This window comes from Athene cunicularia (genome assembly GCF_003259725.1).
Source record: "Athene cunicularia isolate RWA chromosome 13 unlocalized genomic scaffold, athCun1 chr13_part1, whole genome shotgun sequence".
NCBI classification, from domain to species: Eukaryota; Metazoa; Chordata; class Aves; order Strigiformes; family Strigidae; genus Athene; species Athene cunicularia.
In genome coordinates this window covers 1,850,830-1,876,036 of record NW_020799117.1, presented here as the reverse complement: position 1 = coordinate 1,876,036, position 25,207 = coordinate 1,850,830, and the positions used below count along the sequence as shown (strand labels likewise).

The 25,207-nt window shown below is 51.3% G+C and overlaps 1 long non-coding RNA gene across 1 annotated transcript; it reads left to right on the top strand.

The window, feature by feature from the left end:
* On the top strand, positions 1-25,207 carry LOC113485309. Its single transcript, XR_003399397.1, has 4 exons — positions 1-203; positions 15,946-16,111; positions 20,630-20,980; positions 25,077-25,207. It is a non-coding gene; the product is annotated as an uncharacterized LOC113485309 (long non-coding RNA).

Here is a 25,207-nt window from a genome sequence, read left to right as displayed (position 1 = left end):
GAGGAGCATCCCTGACCGCAGCATCCCCCGTCAGAGCATCCCAACCAGAGCAATTCCTGACCGAAGCGTCCTCAGCAGAGCATCCTAAATGGAGCAATCCCTGACCGGAGCATCATCCCCTGTCGGAGCATCCCAACACCGGAGCATCCCAACCGGAGCAATCCCCGGCCGCAGCATCCCCGCCTCCCCCGCGGCAGCAGGAGGTAAGCAGCACCTTTCGCCGGTCCCTGGGCATCCTCTGCAGGCTTAGGGCAAGGGACACACACCCCCGGGGGGGCCGGGGTCGCAGGGAGGGCAGTGGAGGGTCAGGATGCTCCAGGTGTGGCTGGGGAGTGGGGCCGAGCCCGGCGGGGAGGCAGCACGTGTGGATCTCCAGGTACCTGCCGCAGCGGGTGGGTGCCGGGGCACGTTTCGCTTCGGGCAGTGGAAGGGAGCTGCTGCCCCTGGTTCCCTTCTTGGTTCCTCAGTGCTCTCCTCTGCTATGGGCAGGTGGGAGTTTGGGAGGAATAACTACCTGTTTGGTAGATGAGATGGTGGTAAAGTCTCTGTTCCCCCCTCCCCACTGCCTCTATCCATCTACTCCCGAGGGTCCCGCAGGCTCCCTGCACTCCAAGGGCCTGATTTCTGGGCTGCTGGGAGCTCCTGTTGAAGCTGGCACCTGTGAAAGTCTGACCTTTAAATTCTATCTGGGTTCGTGCGCGTGATCCCAGTGATAACAGTTTCCCCAGGCTGTTGATGAACTGGGCGCTGCTGCCCGTCGCTCGGGTTGCTCAGTTTATCCCGCTGCAGGTTCCTGTTTTCAAGTTTCCAGTTGCTTATAACTCTGTCAACTTTAGTTGTTAGAGCTGAAAACGTTCCGTCCTGGATGTCTGCCTCAGCTTGGCTTTCGTTGCTGTATTTATTTTATTCCAGCCAAGGAGGAGGCAAGGATTGACCCTTGTCCCTCAGATGGCCGTAGTTCTGGTGACCTTTCCTTGGAGCAGCACTGCCCACCCAGCCTCCCCCTCCGCTCCAAGCAAAGGATTTACATTTGGGAAGGGACTACAGATTCTGTAAATCTGTAATCTTGTAAATCTGTTGCCCCAATGTAAACCGATTTACCGACGGTATAAACTATAAGCTTAATTTCCTTCTTTTCTATGTCAGATCAAGTATTAATTGTAGGTCTGGAACACGCTGCTGCTGCTGGTGCTACAGCAGGAAGAAGAGGTTAAGGTCAGGAACCTGCAAAGGATGAGAAATAAATGCAGGTTTAGAGGAGACTGGTGGAACTGTGTCAGCTTGGAGGGTGGGACAAGGCGGTAGGGCTGAGGCTAGGCTAAGACTAGACCGTGCTGCTGAGGACGGAGACCAGTGGGGACAGGGTCCCCTCGTCGGTGGCTGCTGCTGGAGCTGAGTGCCCCGGGCTTTACCCTCGCCTTTGGCAGGTGAAATTCAGTTTGTTCCTCTAGTAACAGCTGTGATCTCTGCCTGCCCGCCCCTTGAGGACAGAGCCCTCAACATGTCAAACAGCTCCGGCCATGCTCGGGATGTGCCTTTCCTACAGCCCAGCTGTAGGCTAGTGAAGAGCAAGTAACACCCTTCTGCTTTCTCTGCAAGGGACGAGTGGAGCAAGTGAAAAATAGGCACTGCAGCTGGGGAGAAGGTCCCATTCACCCCTGAGCCAGGGGCGTGTTTGGAGGGGCAGTCTGCCTTCGGCCCCTATTCATGCCGCTGGCTTGACATGGTCCCATTTTGCTGATTTTTACACCAAGGGCGTGTGCTGACCCCAGGGATGCACCGGAGTCAGGCTGTGGCATCAGATACACGCTTCAGGCAGTGGTGGAGCGAAGGGGGCTCTGACATCCCTGTCCCAGGCTGGTGTGTTGTGCCCAGGAGCAGGGAGGGAGCTCTGGGAGCGCGGCTGGAGGAGGAGGTGGCTGTGTGCGGAGCCCAGCCTGGCAGCAGGGGAGCTGGTGGGGACGGCGCGGGCAGGAGCAGCAGCCAAGGAGATGCTCTTCAGAAGCACCGAGTGCTCGGAGCAGCCGCAGAGCTGAGAGCGAGCTGAGCTTTGAATGTGTAAAGTGCCTGTTGACGTCACTTGAGTATTTTCTGGTCACTAGAACAGCAGTTCTGTCCCAGCCCAAGAATTGAGACTAAAAAGCCAAGCCCTGAATGGCACAATAAGTATTCTGGCATTGCGTGCCTCGGAAGAGCTGGTGGGATGATGCCGTTTGTCCTCAGAGCAGGGTTTTCCCAGCACGGAGAGCGCCAGGCCTGAGCAATGCGGAGAGAGGCACCGAGCGAGTGAGCACCATTCCTCTGCTTCAGGGAATGGGCCAAGGGATGGCGGAGGCATCTTGACGTTGCCCGAGTGTCTTGTAATGATGCGAGTTGGGGGATTTTGGTGTTCAGCGCCCAAGTTTGTCACTGCCATCTTGTTGTTTCTCCATCGAAACATTGCTCCCAGAGCGCTCGAGCCCCTAAAGATACAAATTCATCCCTGGTAGAACTGTGTGAGCTCTGACACAACTAAACGTTGGGTGAATTTGCCCCGCGGGCTCTTGTTCAGCTTATCAGGTCTTGCAAATTGGCACCAGTTCATGGCACTGGGAGCCGAGCACTCTGCGCCGCACTGGGACCGGGGAGCAGTGGTGGATCTCGGTCCAGCTCCAGCTCTGTCGGGGAACAGCCTTCTTCCACTTCTCCCCCAGGGATCAGCCCTCCCTCGCTGCTGTTCTTACCCCGATTGTGTTTCTAACAGCGATATTATCCGAGCCTTTTCAAATTGCGCTGGGACGTGGGGCTGGAGGATGGGGCGGCGGCGGGTTCGTGGGGGAGCCGTGAGTGGTGTTAGTCTTTGTTCGAGCTGTGTCAGAAGCGCCCAGGTGCCAGCGCCCTCGGCGCAGATGCCCTTTCTTATCTTCTGCTTTCCATTTTGCAAACAAGCCACATACTAGACTGCCTTTATGATTAACACGCTGCTACAAAGCAAATACTGCTCAGCGCTTGTGCTAATAGACGCATAAAACAAGAGGCTTTATTTCCGCTTCTTGCACAAAGGTGTAGAGTTTGTGTGTTATAATCTGCCTGGCTTACTAAGAAAAGCCTTCAAAGCAGAAATGTTGATTCGAAACCCTGGCTGCTAGCGTGCCAGCATGGCCAGTGTGCTCAGAGTAAGGTCCGGCTGGCCGGCGGGCTGCGAGGTGGCTGGGCTGGAGCGAGGGCGCTCCCCGGGACACCTCCCTGCGGCCAGCAGGCTCCCTGGGCATTTCTCCTGGTCTCTCCGTGAAGGGAAGAGCAGGGACTCGGAGCTGTCCCCATGGCTCACCCGCTCTGTGCCTCTGCAGCGATGCATCTCCATGGGTGGCTGAGGAGGAGCTGGCTCTGAGCTGTCGCTGCCCTGATCCTGACCCAGCCAGGTCTTGGCGCTCTATAAAAGCTTCAGCAAAGACCTTTACACTAGTCGCTAAATCTGTTGTTGTCCGCAGTGTGTCCCCTCCTGGTGCTGCTCTCTGCCTCCTCGCCTCGACTGCTTTGACCCAGCGCTGAGGGATCTGGGGGAGTTGGGAAGGGTCAGGGTGAGGGTCATGGTTGGGCTGGAGGAGCTACAAGGGCTTTTCCAACCTGGATGATTCTGGGATTCAGTGCTCAAGTCCAGTGTGTTGCACTCCACTGGCTGAGTCTTTACTGACTATAATCACAGCCTAAAGTAGCCAGTTCAGACCAAGACATCCATGGTGAGTCAGGCACAGCCCAAACTACGTGAGCGAAGGCAGCGTGTGGCCATGGCTCCGCTCTCGGGTGCGTGGGGCACGTTTAGCTGCTTTCTCGGACCTGGCTGTGAGAGGGAAGGTTTCCTGCGGAAGGACACGGGTGGGGGGATCAGGGTGGGATAACACTCTCTGCTCAGGCTTTGGGCTGTTCCTCGGCAGCTTCTGCAAGAACTGCAGCTCAGCTGGGGAGTTCCCGGCTGGTGCCATCCCCGGGACAGGGGATCAGAGCCCCCGCTTGCCCCCAGTGCTCCCACTGCGGGATAATTCCTTGCATGAATTATCTTCTGGGCTGGGACTTTGTAGGGAAGCCCATGTGAGGTGGGGCTGGAAGGAGAGGACACCCAAGGGACATCCTTGCGTGGCGACGAGCTGCGTCTTCCTCTGGGGACTGCAGAGGGCAGTGGCACCCACGAGAAGCGGAGGTTGCCTGGGGTGCTGGCTGGAGGAGCCACCCCAGAGCAGGCTGGGTGCGATCGCTTGTACCCCTTGCCGGGCTCTGTCTTTCTGCATGAATTGTCTTGCTCTGCAGAGCGTCTCTACAGGTTATTCAGTGTGCTGGTGGCTCGCTGGAGGGTGGCAGGGTGTCCCAGCCCCATCCCTCCTGGCCACAGCGGTGGGGAACATCTGCTCAAGGCAAGACACAAGTGACCACCACTGTCACGCTTCCTTACGTGGCCCCGAAGGCCAACGTTCAGCTGCCCACAGCAAGGGTCAGGGTCAGGATCAGCCCTGCTCCAGGGGCGATGGGAACCAAGCGCAGTGCACGCTTCCCTCCTCCTCTTTCCATCCTGCTCTGCTATTCCCGGAGCCAGCTCTGATGAGAAGGAGTCTCCGTGTGCCCGAAGCGAGGTGCACAGTGGCAGGGCACCCATCGAGCTCACCTTGCCCCACCCCAACAACCCCCCCAGAGATGAGGGGTGTGTCAGGCTCTCTTTGCAGCTGCTGATTGCTCGTGCAGGAGGAACAAGGGGAGCAGCAGCTCCCCTCTGCCTGGGCAGGGTGTGAGGGTGAGGAGCCTGTGGAGATTTCTAGGGTGAGGTGCAGAGGCAGAGAGACTTGGAAGATGCTCAAAGTGCAACCAGGGAGGCCCCGTGGTCACGCAGTCTGTGTGGTCTCAGACCTTGGAGACACCCACCATCATCTGCCACTTCAGGGTAACCTCCACATCTGCATCTGGAGGAGGGGTTTGAAGGATGGGCTCATCCGGGGGGGACTTGGGCACTCTGAAGAGCTTCCAGATCCTGAGGAACCCTGGGAGAAGAGCAGCAGCTTTCAGAGATCTTGGAGGAGCATCTCAGGTTGAGGGTAGAGAACTGTTGGTCCCATCAGAGCTGTCAGGTGCAGCAGTCAGGAAGAAATGAATGCACTGAGCTCACTTACACCAGTCTGGGATCAAAATCTTGTGCCAGAGCTTTGCCTTGAGCACTTGGAAGAGCGTGTGGTTTACTGCCAGTCCCTTTGCCCTCCCCTGCACTTCATTTTACTCGTCTCCTTTTCTCTTGCCTGCTGGAAGTGCAGCTTGCAGTTGTCACTCTTCCTCGACAGAATGTTTCTCTGTTCTTATTTAATCCCAAAATTGCTGTACACAACAGCCGTGCTGTCTGCCACCCTCCCTAAACCCTTGCCAGGCTGGTGCCCACAATGACTTTCTTACCCTTGGGGCCCAAACCTCCAGCTGCCAGACCCCATTCGCAAAGCCTGGGCATGGTTCCATCTTGTTTCTACTCTTTTTTTTTTTTTTTTTTTTTTTCCAAAGTCAGCCTCTAGCAGTGCCTCTGAGCTGTAGGGTGGGAGACACATCTCCTGGTTGTCCCAAGACCATTGTACAGAAACCTTTGGCTTCACCCCCAATGCTGAGTTTATCCCCAGGGCTGGAGGTCAAGTTCAGGTCTGTGGTGTGACAGCAAAGAGCTTTCATGTAGGCTGAAGCACGGCTGGAGAGAAAGATGTATAAAACCATGAAAAACACAACTGGCTTTGGATCTGTGCTACTCCGGGACCCATACCATGTGCCGGGCAGCTCGGGGGGGCTGCGTTTCCTTCATGGCCCAGGAGATCTGTGGTCTACTTTTCAGCATCTCTGGTATGTCAGGGGTTTCAGTCTCCTGCCTGTTTGTCGCAGCTTGTTCTCAAGCTGACACCCATCCCACCCTTTCCTGTCTTGTCTCGAGCTGCCGTGGGGGAAGGCGAGCTGCTGCGGCCGCCACACTTATCACTTCACAGCAGCCATGGACATCTGCCAAACACAGCCCCATCCTGGAGCCGGCTCAGCTACAATAAGCTTAAAAAAACCAAATACAGTCTTTTTTAAAAAAAAAAAATAAAAAATAAAAGCTCCAGCCTTTTCGATACGGGCACTACGGAGCATTGCAGGGAAATCACGGGACAGAGCTCTGCCACCTGGGAGGCTGCAGTAAGCCTGGAAGGGGGGTTGATTTGCAGAAGGGGGGTTTGCAGAAGATTTGATCTAAGAAACAGGCAGAGGAGGTGTCAAGCGCCGTACACCCTTGCTGGAACGCTGGGGTTGAGGAAGGGAAGAGCAGGTTCTTCCCTCTCCAGCTGACACGCTCCCCGGGCAGTCGTTCTGCAGTGGGATAATCAAAATTACTCCAGTGGTTTGCAGGCGTCTGGCGGGGCAGAGCCCTCGCCTGCTGTTGTGGGATCAGGCTCGGGCGTATCTTCCCGCTGGGTCGGGATCTGAGCCCGCACAAAGGCAGCTCTATGGACACAGCCGCGAGCCAGCCGCCGCTTCGAGCGGAATTCATCAGGATCCAGAACTCCTGGAACCGCCGTTGCGCTGCCCAGTTCATGTTGCGCAGCATAGAAGTCGTATTCATGAGCGCATTAAAAGACTCTGCTAACGAGCCCGTCATCCCCGCTAACTCATCGCTATATAATCCATTCCTCCTCCAGCACAGCCCTTGCGCTGCTTTGGAGGAGTCTGTTGGCTTTCTACAGCTGGAAAACAACCAAGACATTTTCAGCACGGCACGGTCCGTGCTGGTTTAGGATTATTTTCTGTTTGCAATGTCCCAGTACCCACCCCCACCCCCCCGATACGGTTGCATTTTAGGGTTTTGCATTTTTAGTTTAGATTGGGAGCCCGTCCATTTGTTCATCACAGTGCTCGTGGCTGTTCCCTTCTGTGTGAGAGGCAAATCCTGGGGAGAGGCGAGGATTCCTCACCTGAGGGGCGATGGAGCTGCTGGTAAAAGTGCTCAGCGGCTTCAGAGGAGTTTGGAGTGGTCCCCTTTGCCTTACAGAGCCTTTGCATTTATTTTAGCAAACTCTGTCTGTTGTTGATTCACCTGTTGATCTGTTTTTAATTTGAATTAACACAAATTGATTTGCGTGGCGGGTTTTTGGCGATATGTCCACAACTGATGCTGCTAAGTTTAACAGCCCAGGTAAGTCTGTCCCAGCTGAGACTGTGTCCCTGAGGAATGAGGAACACCTTGTGTGATTTTTATTGACCTTAGTGGTGGCGAAAAGCCTCAGGGCAGCTTCTCCTCTTTCTTGTACCTCCATCAGCTGTGGGGAGCAACGGTGACCTGCTGTTAGAGGGAAGGCTGTGGTTCCATGGGTGAGCGGCTCTTGTAAGTGAACCCTGCATAAGGAGGTTTTACACTAGTTATATAACTTAAATGGTCTTCGCCTGGTATACAATTACTTAACTCGGTGATTAAGCTGAATAATGCTCTCCCGTTCAAGCACCTTGTTTTCCATCAGCAAATCAGCGTGACCCAAGGGCTGCAAAACCAGTTCTGCCACCCTTTTACAGGAAAAGGATCGTCTTGAATGCGAGATTCTCATCAGGCAGCCTTGTGTGAACCAGGGGTGTCCGCTGTTGGATGCGACTCAGCAGCTTTCTCTGCTCTTGGCTCGACAGATGAAACTGCTTTTGCCTTTGCCTCATCTGCTGGTGGAAGGTGCAGGACGGGGAAGTCCGGAGGTGACAAGCTTTGGGCCTCTGCTTTCTTTTCTCTGGGTTTCCCATAATAGCTGTTGAAAAGCTTTAGTTGTGTCCGCGTCCCGCAGCGTGCGGCGTTTCTGCAAGCTTAAAAAAAAAAAATAATGACATTGCTCCTTTCTGGGGAGGGTGAGCTATGGACCTTGGCCACGAAGGATGCAGGGAGCCCTGGGTTTCACCTGCCCGAACCCCGCGGAGCCGTGATGCTGGGGCTGCGTGGTCCCACCAGTCACCGGCACGTGGGCTTGGGCAGCTAATTACCCTCGGTTCGTTATAGAGACAGTGACACCCACTGATGGGACACACTGAACTGGCCTGACCTCGCTTCCTGGAAGCGTGAAATTGGTTTTCACGTGATGTCAGTGGGCCTTAATTAATTTGACTGCAGCCATCCTTGCGTGTCTGGACCAAAACCCAGCGAGGTGCTGCAGGAACGTGCAGGTCCTGCACAGCCGGGTCCCCAGGGCTGCTCCTGCTAAGTGTGATTTTCTGCATGTAGTCGGAGCGATTAAGCAGTTTCCAGGTGAAGGGCGACCACACAATTTCACTTTTGAGAGTGCGAGTACACTCAAAGTCTGAAAACAGGATTTTAATCTGGAGGAAAATGAGTTTTGTCGCTCTCCATTTATACTGGTTTTTGTCCAGACAGACTTTTGGATCTAGAGTTAATGATTTCTAGAGAGCGGTAAAAGGTAATGGCTCCCAGACAGGCCGTGCAGTGGCAAGGTTACATTACCCACTATTTAACATCACCCGAGTGCTGCTCTGCACAGCAGCACCCTGCCCAGCACCCCGCTGCAGCCCTCTGCTCGGCGCTCGCCTCCACACGCCGCTTTCTGCTGCCGAGGAAATGGCTTTGTGGAGCAGCCCCGCCACGGGTCCACCGATACAATGATTTTTGCTTCCAGTGATTCGTTATTATCTTACCCGCCTGCTTTTAATGCACATTCATAATTTACTCTTTATCACCTACATCTGGTTTTGGCAATGTATTATGTTGTGGTTTAAGTCTGTCCTTTGCTGCTGTGTGATGTCGAGTGCCTGGAGGCAGCAGGTTCCTGTGAGGTGAAGGATGATGGAGATGGCTGGAACTGATGAAGCTGAACTGATTTATGCCCCTTATGAGAGAAGGTAACTGCAAGCTTAAAAAAGAAAACAGGCAGACATTTTAATTCCACATGTGTTTATTTGCATGGATCAAAGTTCTCCTGCGCCATCCTTCCCTGGGGGCAGCGATGCCACCTCTGCTCCTCGGCCGCAGCGTCCAGCGGGGGACGGAGCAGCTCCCCCAGCCCTGTTTGCACCCTGGGCACCACCGTGGCTGCTGCACACCCCATCCCGCCCCGGGAGAGTTTAACTGAGAGGTGGAGAAACCAATGTGTGTTCGTGCTGAGATAATGCAGCAGAGGAGAGATTAGATAGAGAAAAAGGATTGTCTTATCCGCTCAGCCCTTGGAGTTCAGCCCCCGGGAGGAGCCAGAGCGGGTGCAGAGGAGGGTCACGGGTCAGGGATGGGGCTCCTTGATTTCACCACTTCACCAACCCGCACTGACTTTTGCATCCTGATACTTTTGCCTCCTTTTCAGGAAAGAAAAGGCACAGCCAAAACCCTTCTTGAGGAGGTCAGTAAACACGGCAGTGACTGTTCCATTTTGAAAGTCTCTTTTTCTGAAACAATAAACAGCATTGTACAAAATAGCTGACGCTTCCCATGCAGCCGTTGCATCACCTTCCTCTGAAGTATTGTGGTTAATAAGTGTAGTGTGTGACAACCTGGTGGTAACAAGCATAAATGTGGGAGGTCCCTCAGCACATGAAGGTGCAGTGGAAGAGCTTTACTTTATATCAGATATACAGTGCAAACAGAGGCGGCTCGTGCTGTGCAGACGGCGTGGCAGGCACGGGTAGCACAGGCACCCAGGCCTTGGTCTCACTGCAGGAGCGGTTTGGGGGATGCTCCTGCACGTCTGTCTGGATTATATGGAAGGTTGGACGCTGGTCTGAAAATAAAATGCAGCCTGTTCTAATAGTTCAGTGAAGTAGTTCCTCACAGCGACCCCATTATGTTATATCCAGCTGTAAATATATGCCCTGCAGCTGAAACTGTGTTAAAGTTAAACTGTGATAAAGTACAGTGCGCTGTAAGAAACTTGTGTGGGATTCCCTGCAGCTTTACTTTTTCTCCTGCTTATCCTTTCTGCTGCAATGAAAAGAAAGCTGTTTTTTGCCTGAATGATGGGTCAGTGGAGATGACTCGAATCATCTGTGTTCCCTTGTTATTCTTCATGACCAGAGTCTACTGGGGAGAGTCCCTTGCCTCTTGCCTTGAGGAGAGCGAGCAGTAGCATACACGTCATCTAAATGAGCACGGCCTTGCTCATCAGAGGCAACGAGCTCTCCAGTGCCTCCGTGGTCTTCTCAGGGTGGGACTATCCCGCTGCTCTCCCTCACCCACCCGAACGTGGGGCTGGGAGCAGAAGACCACACACCCCATCTTTGAAAAAAGCTGCCCTCTCTGCAGCAGCTTCAGCTTTGCCAGATTTACACGGTTGTATTTCCTTGTATGATTCATGCAAGCTCACCTCTGCCTGCTGCCAAGACAGAGTGTTTCACAAACACTCTAAGCTGGACTCATCCGTAGAAAAGCCGTTCCCCTCTCCCATCCCCGAGAGCTGCTGCCAGCCGTGGGCATCCCCCTCGGGTGGCACGCGTGGCAGCGCCGGGGCCGGGCTGGCAGGGACGACGGAGGGCTTGGTCTGGCATCTTTTCCAAGCGGGCACGGCGCTCCCCTCCATCCGCACACTGAGCTGTCCCAGCCTTCTCCCTGCTCGGTTTAAATCCGATTTGTTTTCTTCTGTGTCAAGCAAACTACAGACTTACGAGCTAAAGCGCGTTTCCTCGTGTCAACAACCCAATCTGCAAGTCCTCCTTCATGCTGATTTTCTCCTGTAGAGAAAACTTGCCCATGTGCCAGGGTGCGCGTCCCTCGTGCGCGGGGAGCGGCCGCTGTTTGTCGTGGCCGAGCCACAGCTGCTGTTTTAAAGCCCTGATGCCCCAGGTGAGGTTCTCAGCTGGGAAATGACTTGTTTGTTTGTTTGTTTTTTCAGACAGCTTTGAGCAGAGCCATCTCTCTTCAAACTACCCTCCTTCCTAGTTGGGTGTAGTCCAAAGGAGATGGAGTCAAATCCTGCTTTCACCCAGGTGGAGAGGAGCTTTGCCCTTGACTTTAGCACCATCACAGCTACTGGCAGCTTCCTCTAGATGAAACACTCCAGAAGACCTGCAAGCTTTCCAACTTTCCTCTTTTTTGAGGAAAAAGCATTCCCCAAGTGCTTTTCTTCCTGTGAAGCAAATTATTTAAGTTTTTGATACTTAGCCCATTTTAAATTAAGTTTTGAGTTCCGCCCTGGGTATAAAATTCAGCTGCACGCTCCAGCAAAACCAGGCCGGTGACCTTGATTACGGGAATCGTGTCATTAGCTTGGGTTTTGTTTGGTATGTTTGAGGAGGATGGAGGATGCTGTCTCCTAGCCAATATAAACAGAATTGAGACAGTTTTAGAAAAAAAAAAAAAAAAAAAAGATCTATTTGTTGAAGTACATCTTGCCCTCTGATTTATCCTGTCTGTTCTCCTTTGTTTAGAACCAAGAGTGTACACGGAGGAAGGGACAGAAAAGCCTGTATGAGTGTTCAATAATATGAGTTTTCTCTATTATAGTCAGCAAACCTGCTTGGTAATGTCAGTTCTTTTGCCTTGGAAACATGATGGGAAAAAGAAAAGAATATCCCTGGTGGCTAACACTGGGTTTTTATTTAAGTAATACAGCTGGAATATGGATAAGCTTGGGGACTGGGAGTCGTGTCTGTAGCTGCTCACTGTGTGCTCTGGGCTGCAGGAGTCTGGTCTTGGGTCTCGCTCATGTCAAGGCAGAGTTGTGCAGCACTGCCTGTCCCCCTTCTCCTCACGCCCTGCTTCCCATCAGAGGGTATTTGGGCTGGACTGGAGCATCCAGGGCTCCATCCCAACAGAGACAGCTGGAGAAGCAGAGCCAGGCTAGCCAAGCACCTTATAAATGCACTCAGCTTAAAGGCTGGCTGCCTTTGCAGGCCTTGCAGCCGTGTATCTGACCCTGTGCGCGCCCCGGGTTGAGTTCTGCCTTCCCAACGTGCCACACAGGAGCAGGAGCTGGGCTGGGGACGTTCGGGCTATTTTGAGCCCGGTGAAGGTAAGCCTGAGAACATGACTGTATCACGGCCCTGAGCAGGAAGGATTACAGCTTTCAAGTGAGTTTTTTGTTTGTTAGGGCTTGTAATGTTGACGCGTAATTTGGACATGTATTTGTGAACGTGTCTGGCTTCCTCTTGGCAGTGCCGTTTCTGAGAAGAGATTGCATTGCAACGCTGAGACAGCCCTGATGGCTGAGTCCCTGTCAGCAGGAGCTTTCCTTTGTTGCTGTTACGGTCTTGGGGAAAAAAAAAAAATGGAGAGGGGAAAGAAGAAAAAAGGAGGAAAACGAGGATGAAGCAGGTGTTGGCTTTAATGTTGGTTTGAAGCTGAGCCAGAAACCTAATGCAGAAGCCTGGAGAGCTGGCAGGAGGCGGGTGAGGTGATGGACCTGGAGTTACCGCTGCTGGGTCATTGATTCCTGCTCCCGTGATCTGGTTGTTATCGCTGGTGTATCTTGAAGTACGTCATCAAATCCTGCAGAGCTCCAGTGTAATGTGGAAGACACAGAAAGGTGGCAAGAAGTGAATAAAAACTAACTGGGTGCGTGCCGGAGATACTCGCGCGTGGCGGTGGGTCGGCCGGACCCCTCGCTCACGGCAGCTCAGCTCTGGAAGCCTGGCCACGGGGAGAGGAGAGGCTGAGTTAAACAGGAATTAGACACCCTGGGGATAAATCCTGTGGTTTGAAAAGAACAAACCCAACCGTGATGATCAGGGTTACCGTGGCGAGGAGCGTCCACGGTCGTTTTAAACCTACCGAGGCCGGTCGTGCCGCGTATCGCTGCGGCCACGTGAAGGGTCGCCGCTGGGCTATAAATAAGATGAGTCAAAGCGTGCTGCGTGAACTTTGAGTCGTCGGGATGTAAAATATTGCTTCCCGTAAGTCAGGGTGAAGCAGCAGAGGCACACAGAGCTGAGTGGCAAACAGGCTGAGGGAGCCTGTTTTGGGCTGGTCTGGATTAAGAAAGCAACTAAGGCTGCGGTGGGGTACAAGCACGTGCCCCCTTGCCAGAAAACTGGCACAACAAAGCTATTTTAATTCTCTTACAGAAAGCTGCAACAGCATTTAGCCCACTGAAAATTAAAAACGTCGCTGAGGGAACTTCCTCGGAAAGCGAAGAGTGGCTGTAAGCAAACTGTTTGGGGAAAAAACTCGGTTTTCTGCTAAAAAAAAAAAAAAAAAAAAAAAAAAAAAGCAAATTGACAGAGAAGGTTTGGCTTGTCCTCACACTTAGGCAGTGAAGCGGGCAGAGTGCTTTGTACCCAGTTAATTGCTGCCTAAGAGCAATCGTAATTTTGACTGCTGGACTGCGCACACAGAAAACGGCTCTGATGTCCAGGTATTACAAAACGCACTCATAAAAATTTGAATCACCTTGCTGAATGCATCTGGCTCTACGGCATAATAAATTGTTAATGGAGATATAGTTGATTTAATGATGATTATTTAACAAATCCGGCTGGCGCTTGGTTTTGGAGTTGTGTTACAGCCAGTGTTTCCTAGACTTATTCATATAATTTAGTTTTGGTTTAGCCTTACTATTTTACCCCTTCCAGCTGCCATGTGGAGCATCTTTTCCTGTCCCAGACTCCAGCGATAGGAAGAAATGGCCCAAGTAAGTCTTGACTTCTAGGTGGTGTCGCCGATGAAAGTATCTCGCGCAGCCAGGATTTAATAACAATTTAAAATTTGTTTGTAGTGTGAGGTAGATCAAAGGTTGAATTTTAGCAGCACTTAGTGGTTGGTCGATTTCAAGATTAACAAAATGATTTAGTAAAATATGACTAAAATAGTGACTCGATTCGAGAATGACAAGATTCACAGTAACTTACTACAGGGTATTCTGGATATATGCATATGTAAATACACACACAGACAGCACGGACATATTTGGACATTCAGTGAAATATATAGATATCCACACTCGTGAAGGCAAATGTGTGTAGGTAGGTGAGAGTAAAGAGGGGGTGTAAGAGTGGATGGGAGGTAACGGGGGGGCGGAAGAGACTAACCTGTAGTTAAAATTTCCCTTTTCTCGACTTTGGAGGAAATACTGAAAACGCGTTTCTCAGTGGGTGATGGCTGAGAGTCGACAAGAAGTCTGACTTCAGCCTGGCCTGCTGTTGGCTTTGTGGGCAGGTGATCTGGGGGCAGTCTGAGCCCCAGGGACATCCCAGCTCGGGGGAGATGCTGCTCAGAGCTGCTGCCACCCAGCAGAGCTCAAAATCCCTGTTTATAGGGTCCGAGATAGTTGACTTCCGTCGGGTACTTTTCCGTCTCAGATGATGGAATATTCTGGCACTTCCTACCAGCTGTGCAGGCGCAGAACTTGCCGGATCTTGGAGTTCTGGCATCACCCCTTTGGGCCACAGCCCGAGTACAGGTGTACTGGGCTGTCAGGGGCATCGACGGTTCCTATTGCTCTGTAAGCGGTACGAGGAGGGGGCAGAGGCCAGAGGGCTGAGGGAGTGCCTCAGTGCTCTGGTCCCCACCTTTGTCATTGTTCCCAGACCGTAGGGGAGGGGGGCAGGACCCAGGTGGGCTCGAGGGTGTGTGGTTGGCCCATGGTCCGTCCCCAAGCCGCGGGGGAGGCAGGAGTTGGGAGCGTGCAGGGGGTGCCTCTGTGCTCCAGTTCCTCCCATTCCTCTCGGGTTGGCGTGTGACCCAAGGGGGGAAATTCCATTAAGCACCAAGCAGCCCAAGGAGGGGGGGTTGCACCTCCACGGACAGATCTCTGACAGCGTCGCAACATAATAAATTTGAAAAGGAGTATTCAGCTGGGACACCTTCTGAGGGACTTAGCCGTAGCTTTTTACGTTGTCTCGTTTGTTTCCAGAGCATTTTCCTCCCCTAGTTTGATGCTTATTTTGCACCCGCCGTGGCCTCCTGTGTTGCCTGCAGAGAAATCCTGCAACCCACGCTCACGCTGCGCCTCGGTGCTCCTCTGAATCACCCACAACCTTGGGTGGTATCTTCAGCCCTTCTCATCTGCACCCCAGTCGCTGCATAGACGTTAATGAAGTGGTTTAATATGCATCTGTAGGAAAAATGTCAGTATTCCTGTTTTATAGATGATGAAAGTACAGAAAAGAGAGGAAAAGCAAATAGCGGCAGGTTTCCTGATCCTAATCTGCTTTAAGCGTTACATCACGCTTCCTGTTGATGCAGAGCAGCTCCCCCGATGACCTTCATTATATTCTCGATTCACATGCTTTAGGTGAATTAAATTATTGGAGCTATTTAGCTAGATAATCAGGCAGCCTGGGTTTTTCCATACTCTTGGTTTTGCTTTGTTGATTTAGTTGCTAGAACGACTCAAGGCTTGATTGAGGCGATAGATATTCAGGCGCTCCTGAGACGAAGCATTATTCCTACAGAAATTCTCAGGCAGTTGAAAATAAATGCTATGTCACCCAGGGAAAATGGGAGTGGGAAGCTTTTGGGCATACGGATGTGCATGTGCACCCCCAAACAGGCACTGCTGACGGCTCGTCAAGCAGCCTCGCAGAACTTGCCCATCGTCTCCCGTAGCCTGCAGAAGCGGCAAATATGTGGGCAACTCCTGGGAGCTGTTGGAAATTTCTACCAGGAGCTGATGCTGAGCACACCAGAGGAGCGCGGGAAGCGCCTGGGTTTCTTCAAAGTCAGGGGTTTCATCCGTGTTGGCACGCGTGGGGATTGTGAGCCTTTTACATCCTCGAAAAATAGAAACAAACCTGCCAGGGAAGCAGGAAAACGTCTGTTATGTGTGTTGGATCAGGCCCATATGGCAAAGCACGACAGATAAAGGGGGGAATGCCGTGAAGCTGGTGGAAGCTTCCAGGAAGGTGCTGATTTCCCAACTCACCTGCTGGCGTTGGTAATCCTGGCAGGTAGCGCCGAAGGCATGTTCCTGCGGTTAACTCCCTCAACACGTGCCGCTTCCCATTTCTGATTAATTGTTCCCCTATAATTGCCTTCGAATTGCCTCTTGCTTTCTTCTGCGCCTTCAGACCCGCTGAGCTCTCCCTGAGGGCGCTCCGTCTGCCAAGGGCTGGGAGCGATGGCTTTAGCTCCTCCTCAACATCTGTATCCTCACGAGGTGCCTGGGCTCCTTTGGAAAACACGACCTCAGGGATCGCGTTTGTCATTGAGAAACACCGCAATGAACATTTTAAGGTAATTAAGTAATAAGGGACGCAAATCCATCACAGGGGCGGGGGCTGTGGGAGAGCAAGGCATCGCATGAATTCGCAACAGAAGCATTATGGTTAAAAATAAGAAACTGAAAATATGAGTCAACATTTTATCACGCGTAAGGCTGACTCAGATGTTTCTCGGGGCTGTGATAGCTGCTGGCAGAGCCCTGGCCCTCCTGCAGCCCTGCCCTGCCTTTTCCACTTGCTGGTGCTTGCTGCCTGGGGACAGTGGGAATTCACCCGGGGCTGAGCCTGGGCTTGGGAGCTTGAGGAGCCAAAACTCAATAATAAAACAGAATATTGAGATGGGGCCACCTGGAACTGAAAGGGCATCGCCAGGAACCGCCACAGCTTTGCCCAGAGCATCTCTCGGGTGGTTGGAAGTAAAGTGTGGGCACCCCAGGTCTGTGGGGCTGGTGATTCTGGAGCGGTTTGATCCATCTACCAACTACCCTGAGTATTATGGGCTGCACAGAACTTGACACCAATAGCCGAGTTTCCATTTTTTTTTGTCATTTATGTTTGGGAGCAGGGTAACCACGCTGCGTTTCCAACAGCAATTTCTAACGGTAGCGTTCGTACCTGTGTAATTTCATGGCTGGTTTCGTTGTGTGGGAAGGGTGCGCGGGTGGGATTGTGCATGCTGGGGGGTGTGGGGGGTTACAGCAGCGCAGAGGAGCTGAGTTATGCACTGGTTCCAGCGTCATTGAACTGGAAAGCTTTGGGTTTTGTGGGGGCTTGGTGGCTGAGTGGTGTGAGTCCAGAAATAGAAGGGGTGGGGTTTTTTGCAACTGGCAAACTGATTAATGTGCGTGAGGAAGTGAGTGTTGGGGGATCAGCTGAGAATCAGGCTCTCGTGGTCCATCCTCAAAAGCAAACGCTGCATCTGCAGCTCTGGGAAGGGGCTGTTGGCTGCGCTGGAGGCTGGGCCAGGCTGGTTCAGGAGCCTCCGGGGTGTTTTTCTAGAGATGAGGGTGTATATGAAGTCTCTCCTCCTTGGCAATCCCCCATCTTTTAGGTCTTAAAGCTTTTGGGCAATTTTGCTGTGAGAAAGCTGGCTGCGTGCACCTGACATGAGAACAGGAAGAGCTTGAATTAACATTTGCATGTCACCAAAAAAAAAAAAAAGGCCAAAGAATCAAAGCAGCAATTGAAAAAGGGAAGAAAAACACTTGAGTACATCGAATGTCTGCTCTGAGCGTTTCAGCCTGGTTGCTTCCATCCCACAAGTACACTCGCCCTCCCCTTGTGTGTTTTATTAATAACCTCTGAACTTGAGCTGCACGGTGAGCTCTCTAGGGCGGGGAGCTGCAGTGCTGGACCGAGCTCACAGCGGCTCTGCACCCCGCGGGGTGAATTAGCACATGGAAAAAAAAACCAAGGACCAGCTCCTGGTCGACATCTGTCAGTACCCAAAGCTGGTTTCAGAGCCCGAGCTCATCCACAGCGCTCCCAGCAGTGCCAGGCACCTCCACGCTGCTCCGGACCTACACTTGGTGCCTTGTTAAGGCAGGAGAGAGGAGGATTACAGAGGTCAGTCCTCTGCTGTTGTAGACTGGTGTGTGTAAGCAGAATCGCTGCTCTTGCTTGATGTGCATCCAAGAGTCTTGTGTGGACTTTGAGTACCACGGGGTTCGAGTTGGAGATGAGTAGGGCTGTTGGCAAGCGGAGTTTTCCGCGCTTGGCAGGATGTTGTCAGCGTGTGGCTGCTCACGGCGCTTCTGCACTAACGCCCTGCCAGTGTCATTTCCTCTGCCTTCCCCTCTGCTTTCAAGCAGGGCAACAGCTCAGAGCCTTGGTACGTACCCGGCGCTTGGTGAAGTCCCCAGCAGGGCGGGGAACCCAATGCGGGCTCAACAACGGGCATAAAAATGGAAGAAAAATAGCATTGCCCTCAGTCCCCAAAGCGTGTACCCAGTGGGAAGCTGCCTGGGAACTGCCTTTCCATGGGGAAGCACCCAAATCCTTGCCCTTTTAGCCCTGAAGGGCCTGAGTCTGCTCTACAGAGATAGTTTTTGACGGGCTGTTTGTAAATAAGTTGGGTTCCCCCCTCTTCCCAGCCTGCTCCAACCGCCCTGGGAGCTGGCAGCGTTCATAAGAAATGCTGCGACTGGGCTGGGCAGATAGGCATGATGCCAAGGCAAGATGCCTTTTGGTTGACCTATGAAAAGTAAAAATGTTGAGCTTAGGATGGGAAAAAAAAATGGACCTACTTGGAGGAAGTTATAAAAAAAAAATCACACAAATACGTCTGTGAACTTGGCCGCTGTACAGCGGCGGCGCTGAAAATAGCTAAAAAAAAAAACCCAAAAAAACAAAACGGGCTGCATGGTGGTGAGCAAAGCTTCAGAGAGCTTTGGCTTTTGCTGAAGCGTGAGGAGCAGGAGGTGGCAGGAGGGAGGTGACGCCACATCTCATGGCGAGGGCTCGCTCTGCCTTGAGGAGTTCACCTGGTTTAGCATCTTGCACGTTTGAAGGTCAACTTGCAACTTATTGGCTTGTTTTTAGGTGGGCTCAAGAGGCATTTGCATGAACTTTGTGAATAAAAAAAAAAAAAAAAAAAAAAAAAAAAACAACAAAAAACAAACAAAAAAAACAAACACAACATAAGCAAATGAAACACAGTCTCCACGGGACATTTTGACATAATTGCTGTGACTCAACTTATTATGCAACTGTTGGTCTCGACACTTTCTTCTTGTCTTGTCTTGCGAGTGTGCTACGGGCCGATAATGGAGATAAAAGAAATTGTCAGGTATGAAGCTGAAGATTGAAATTTTCGTTTTTTTCAGTCGCCCTTTCCAAATACAGCATAAGAAGGGTCTCGGCTGAGCCCTGCTGCGGGGACAGTCACCCACCGTGGTGCTTCTTCATCCCAAAACAGGGCGGGGTGCATCGTTCACCCCTGGGGAAGAGTCTCATCGGTGCTCGTAAACATCCATGGGGTAGCACCAGGGTTTAATTAAAGGTTCAGTAGCTTGAGTTATGAGCGGTGTAAGCTGGGTAAGGACTCTGGCTGCAGAAGTGGGGTCAGGGGGTGCAAAAACGACTTTGAAACTTCACGGCTTGATGGTGGCTCAGGTGGACACAGGTCAGAGTCAGGCTGAGAAAAGTGAAATATTTCAGCTCATTTCAACAAGACAGCTGTTCTTTGTGTTGTTCTCTCTTAAATAAACACAACTGAAACGTTTTGTTCGGATTTTATATTAATTTGGGGCCAGTTAAGCAAAATTCAAATGTACCTGCGGGAAAAGCCCTTTAGATCTGAATGGTGTTTTCTGAGACAAAAGCGCGGTGATGCGAAAGTTCCAAACAACTCCGATTTCCGCATTTGTTTCAGTTATTCGAGACAAACGATGCTTTGCACGTTTAAGTAGTTGATTTCGCCTCGCTCCGTGATGTAACCGAGCGATCCCTGGATGTTGGTGTGCTTTTTACTGCCAGTAATCAGTGCTGGCTGGGTACAAGGTGCGGGTGACCGATGCCGTGAGAGCGGCGCCAGTTTACATGACTTCCCAGTAGCTACATAAACAAGTGGAATTGCCACCAGCCATCGGTGCTGTACAGGGAAATCCAGCTTAAGCACAGCCTGAGGCCCTGTAAGTACAGGGTGCAAGTGCAGCTGCTTCCCGGGGAGATGCACGATGAGTCAAGCTCAGCTGAACGCAAGCGGCTGGGAAGCGATGGAGCTTCTTCAAGGGCTTGGCCTGGAGTTGACATCAGCTGTCTCCAACCTTCTTTTTAGTGGCTGTGCATTTTGTTGCTGGCAGTCACTACTCCAACTAGCAAAAAATAATAAAATATATATATGTATATACTTAGTTCACCTTGTGACTGAGGGAAGTCCATCTGCTGTCATGAGCCATCTCTACAAGTAAAGTCTTGAGGGCCGTCCTGTAAGTGTCAGACACATTGCCTTTCATTTCTAAACATCTGGATAGGTGAATAACTCATGAAATAGGGGTAGGGGTCATTCTGAAGTAGAGGGCAGCAGGAATTGGAGCTGGGCTGAGGAAACCGAGGAACGTGCGCGTGCGCTGTGGGACCTCTGTGTTCAGGCGTGGAAGATACGTGTGAGGGTGTTCTGAAAACCCATTGCTTTGGCTTTAAAAACCTCGTTTAAACGGGCGGTGTGTGCACCCGCGTGGGAAACGCTGTTAAGAGAAGAGACCTCAGAGAAGGGTTTGCCTTTTTGCGCCACTTGTCGAAATCCCAACGTCACTTTCCGAGAGCTTGATTCTTTTATTTTATTTTTTTTTTCCAGTATTATTCTGCCTGATGGCTCTTGCCTGTTAATATCGTTCAAGGAATTTTGCATCGTTCAAAGGGTGCGTTTTGTGTCAGAGGGGGGATGTCCAGCAGGCTGTTGGCAGGATACTGTTAAGCGGTGTCTTTGCACGTATTAAAGAAAATGATCTGAAATACACACCAAATACAGCGGTTTTGGAGGACCAGAACAATCTGACTTACTACTTGTTGTTTACATTCCCTTTTCCAGAGAGCGAAAATGCCAGAAATAAAGGCGAGGAGCTACTTCGCAGAATTTCCCGTGATTTTGCAGGTTGAATTTCAAATCTGTAGAAATCTGCCCCGGGAAGGGGCTGCTGGTGAAGCTGGGGGCTCGTCCGCTCAGTTGGTGTCGCAGGGAGCAGCCGGAGCTGGAACCAGTTCCCAAAGCGCTGCTGGTCTGGGGCCTCGTCAGGACTTTGGTTCAAGACATCAGCTCAAGATCGGTGAATTTTGGGTGACACGTGTATCACGAATAGTGACGGATAGTGTCTGTCTGTCGTAAGGAGCTGGTCCGTCTGCCCTGTCGTGTCGACAGCCCCATGTGCCGGAGAGGTTGCAGGTATGAAACTGGGCTTTATTTTCCTGTCAATTAAGGTTAAAAAAAAAAAAAGAAAAAGAAAAAGAAAATATAATTTATTACTGGAGATGAACAGTGCACATGCTCAGAGACTAACGTTAAGTGTCTTTGAGGCGGTGGGGAGATTATCTGGTCATTACCCCTGTTCTGCCTCCTTGCATTTTGGATTTGGCCCCCACGTATCAGCTGTTGGGCTGCTTCCAGTCACGCATCAGCACGTGTTGCCAGGCAAGAAAAAAAAAATGCTTTCGGGTTTTTTTAGTGTGCGAGATACCAGGACGTAAAGACTTGGGGTGACTTGTGGCTGTAATATGTAATTTTTAATTTGAAGTCTGTTGATTTGTTTGTTCAGTTTTATACGTGTATCTTGATAGCATGCTCCCTCTACTTCATTCAGCTGTTCTTCACAACACGAGTTTTCCATCGTGCTAGTGCTGAACTTCCTGGCTCCATGCAACAGCATTTAGAAATTTATGACAAACAAGGGGTGTTTTCAAGCGGCCGTCCATCATTGCCATATTTGTTATGAAGTAAGGCCTGACTTTTGGGTTCTGATGTAATTTCGTATTCACTTAGCACTGATGCAATCTTAATCGCATCGCTCAAACTCATTTTGACTTACCTGAGAAAAAAATAGGACAGCGTTGGGCCCGTCTAATTTCTATCCAGAATGATAGAATGGTTTATTCAGTCAGCCAGGAGGCTCAGAATAAGGCAGATTTATCTTCTTTTGCAAGAGTGTGATAAATTTGATTGATCTGATCTTGTGGTCACGGAGATCAGCCCATCTGATGTGGCGTGGGGGTGTCTGATGCAGTAGGAGGGGTTGTTCCGAGGCCGACGCTGTGCAGGCAGCGGAGACTTGTGCTGTTCAATGTCAGGCTCTCCTCCTAGTTCTGCTTCCCACACGAGACACGGCTCCGGTCTTACGCTGCCTGCTCACGTGGGGAAGTTGCATGCTTCAAGAGTTCAAGAGGGGAAGTTCAGATTTGGTCCCGAGCTCGAACAATGCCGGTGGTAGATCCAAAACCACTGAGAGGTCGGGTCTTCCCTGCCCGCACGAGTGCTTCTGGCTCCTTTCACATCACATTGGTTTTCTGCTGGTTTTTCTTCTGAGATCCTGGAGTCCACCATCAACTTAAGAGTTAGGTCAGGAGTCGCCTCCGTGGCTTCCTCCATGGGAGAGAGCCCGGCGCGGCCATCCGCAGCCGTGAGGGCAGGCCAAGGGGCAGAGACCTCGGCGTCATCCTTTGCGAACTCGGCGGGACGGTGTTTGGAGCGCGTGGGGGAGTGTCCCTGGGAGGGGACACAAGGATGGTGTTCTCCAAAGCGATGGGTATCCCAGAGTGTCTGAAAATGGTCAAGTTGCGTGGTACCCCGGGTGCCCAGAGACACCCTGGACGGTGTGCTGCTAACCAGTATTATTTTTCCCAATATTTTTCCCATCTTTTCACCTGCTAAGCAAAGCCTTCAACGTGGCAACGAGCAGGAGGGACAAAGCGCAGCTCGGCCGCCTTACAGAGCACGAGGCTTTGTGCCATCAGAGATGTAGGAAGTGAGATTACTGCAAGAGGTATCTCCTCGCAAAGGAGACCTGTCCAAACCTGACACCCGAGGCCACCTCAAATCAAAGCTCAGTGCTGCCTGCAAAATCCGCTACTTTGGAGCCGCTGGAACCGAGCAGACAAGAAGGACTTGGGGGCTAAATTTTGTTATTGGCTTGGCTGAAAGGTACTCGAGTCTTCTGAACATTTCTGTTGTGTCAGAACCCACAAAAATGTAGAAAATTTCACACAGAGACCTTGTGTCCCATCCCCTTGACGCATCTCGCCTTGATTTCTAGTATTGCTGTTTGGTTTGGCTAATTTCTAATTTTTTTTTTTTTTTTTCCGAGGCTGTAAAAGGAAATTTGCTTTCTGATCTCAGTAAGACCCAGACATCCAAAACGCTTCACTCACCCCGGGTAAAAAAAAAATATGATGAGATGCTCCAGCCTTTAAATATTCTGGCTCCTGGAAGCAAAAATTTCCTACTTTTAACTCGGGTTAATTCTTGGGTAATCAACCGTTGCTGTTCTAATTCAATATAGCGTGTGTGAGGTGGGACTTTGCAAAAACCGTGTCTGCTTTGGTTGCTGTGTTCTCTGTCCCACTGGCCCTGATGGAGGGACTAATGGTTCCCTGTCATCTTTCCAAAGTTCATCTTCCTATTCAGTGCACTTCAAGATCTTCTTCATTAACAAAGAGAAAATTCTTAGTTTGTGATTTTTTTTTTTTTTTGAGCACAGAAAACTTCTTGGGAAGTTTTTCGTATTTGATTTAAAAATATAACGGATTAGAGGGGGTTGAAAGCAAACCAAAATATTTATATAAATTACCTCCTTTCACATAAATTGACCGTTTTTTTGGATGATTTTTGTAAAATTGCTTTGCTCTCTCCTTTCCGCTCTGCACTGCTTGCTCCCTTTTCTCACCTGAAAAACTTTCTCTACACTTTGCCGACAAAGTTTTTCTGTTTTCTGCTGAAGCAAGCCGGGTGTCCTTTGGGTTCTTCTTTTCCCTTGGAGGCAAAGTGAAATTTTCTCTCGCATCTGCTGTATTTCCTCTGCCAGCACCCTCCTTTTTCTGAGCCCTTTTACAGTGCCTTCTGGTTAGGGGACGGAATGATTCCAGCCATAACTTAGATCTATTTATTTTGGGAGGAAATGCGAAGTACTGCTCGGGAGGGACCGCTTCTTTTCTGTTTTCCCACAGCAGATCCGCATCCCCGAGCACGGTGGGTTTCCCCCACGGGCCTTTATCATCTCCTGGCTGCGTGGACCGTCACCGGTCGGTGGATGAATTGGGATGAGCAGAAACTCTCTGTGCACAGCCCAAGTGTCGGGAGATGCTGATTCCGCTCCACTCCGGCCCCAGCCCGACACCCTGAGCGACTTCCAAGGAAATCATTCCGTCTCTTTGCATCTCCGTGCCCAGCCATCCTCACCCAGGGCCATCGCAGCTTCCTCCCTCAGGGGGAAAATTGAAGCTTTGGTGGTGGATTGGTATGTCCTAAGTCATCTGGGAAATAACCAGCCAGAGGCTGGAGCTTATTCCCATGCCAGAGCCATCGCTTGTGCCTTCAGTGGCTCAGAACTCCCCGCCTTGGTTCATATTTCTCATGATACACAACTCGCTAAGGTGGCCATAAACTCCAGGGCGTCAGGCGCCTCCCCGCTCTGTCTCTGGGCAGCAGCAAGCCCTGCATTAGTCGCTTTGGGACGCTCCGAGCCATCGCACAGGCCGAGGCGGTGGAAAGCCTGCGAGCCCCAGCGCCGACCCACACCTCCGCCTGGTTCTTATTACAAGCTGGACGGTGTGTGAGGTGTGTCCCGTCCGGGAGTTTAAACATTATCCTGGGTCATAAGGAAAGCAGATCTAGACAGTTAAAGCACCTTGAGACAGTGCAGGGGGTGAGGAATATGGGAAATTATATTTTGGGCTGAGCTGGGTAGGATGGAATGGATAAACTTTCGGGAAGCAGAGACTATGCCAAGGACTTCTGCAGCTATTGCTGGAGGGCTACAAAAATCTGAGGCTCCCTGATCTAAGTTTTCATCTCCCAGCTGGATTGCAAGGAGAGAGTTTTTGTCTTGGAACTGACTTCAGCGTAGGAGCATTAGGAAAAATGCAGTTCTATATCTTCACATCTTGCCGTGCTGAAGCCTTCTGCAGGGCAGACCCCACTGTCCACCTCACTGGGCTGGTTCCTAGCATGAGGAAGACAACGGTGCCTTCCCACTGTAAGGGCATACAGCCAGAATAAGGTGGTGAGATGAGCGGGTGGTTGTCAGGGTGTTGGCAGACCTGCCAGAGGCTGCTTCGGTGACTATGTTTGGAGAAGAGCATTATAGAATATACCAGAGGTAATGCAGTCAGCTGTCTGTATATATATATATATATATACACACACACACACAACACTTGCAGGGAGAACAGATATCAGAAATGAATACACTCTGGCCAAAGGAATAATTTTTATCAGCTGATCTAGAAATAGAATAATATTGAATATGTTAACATTGTCCCTTTCCTTACAGCACTCGATATATGTTTATAGCCAGAAGAGGCGTGGGATGAAGCCAAGGCTGGGAAGCCTCCCCCCTCGGGAGGCGGGATGCGGACCCTCACGCAGCAGCAGTTGCTGCTCTGCACACCCAGCAGCTCCGGC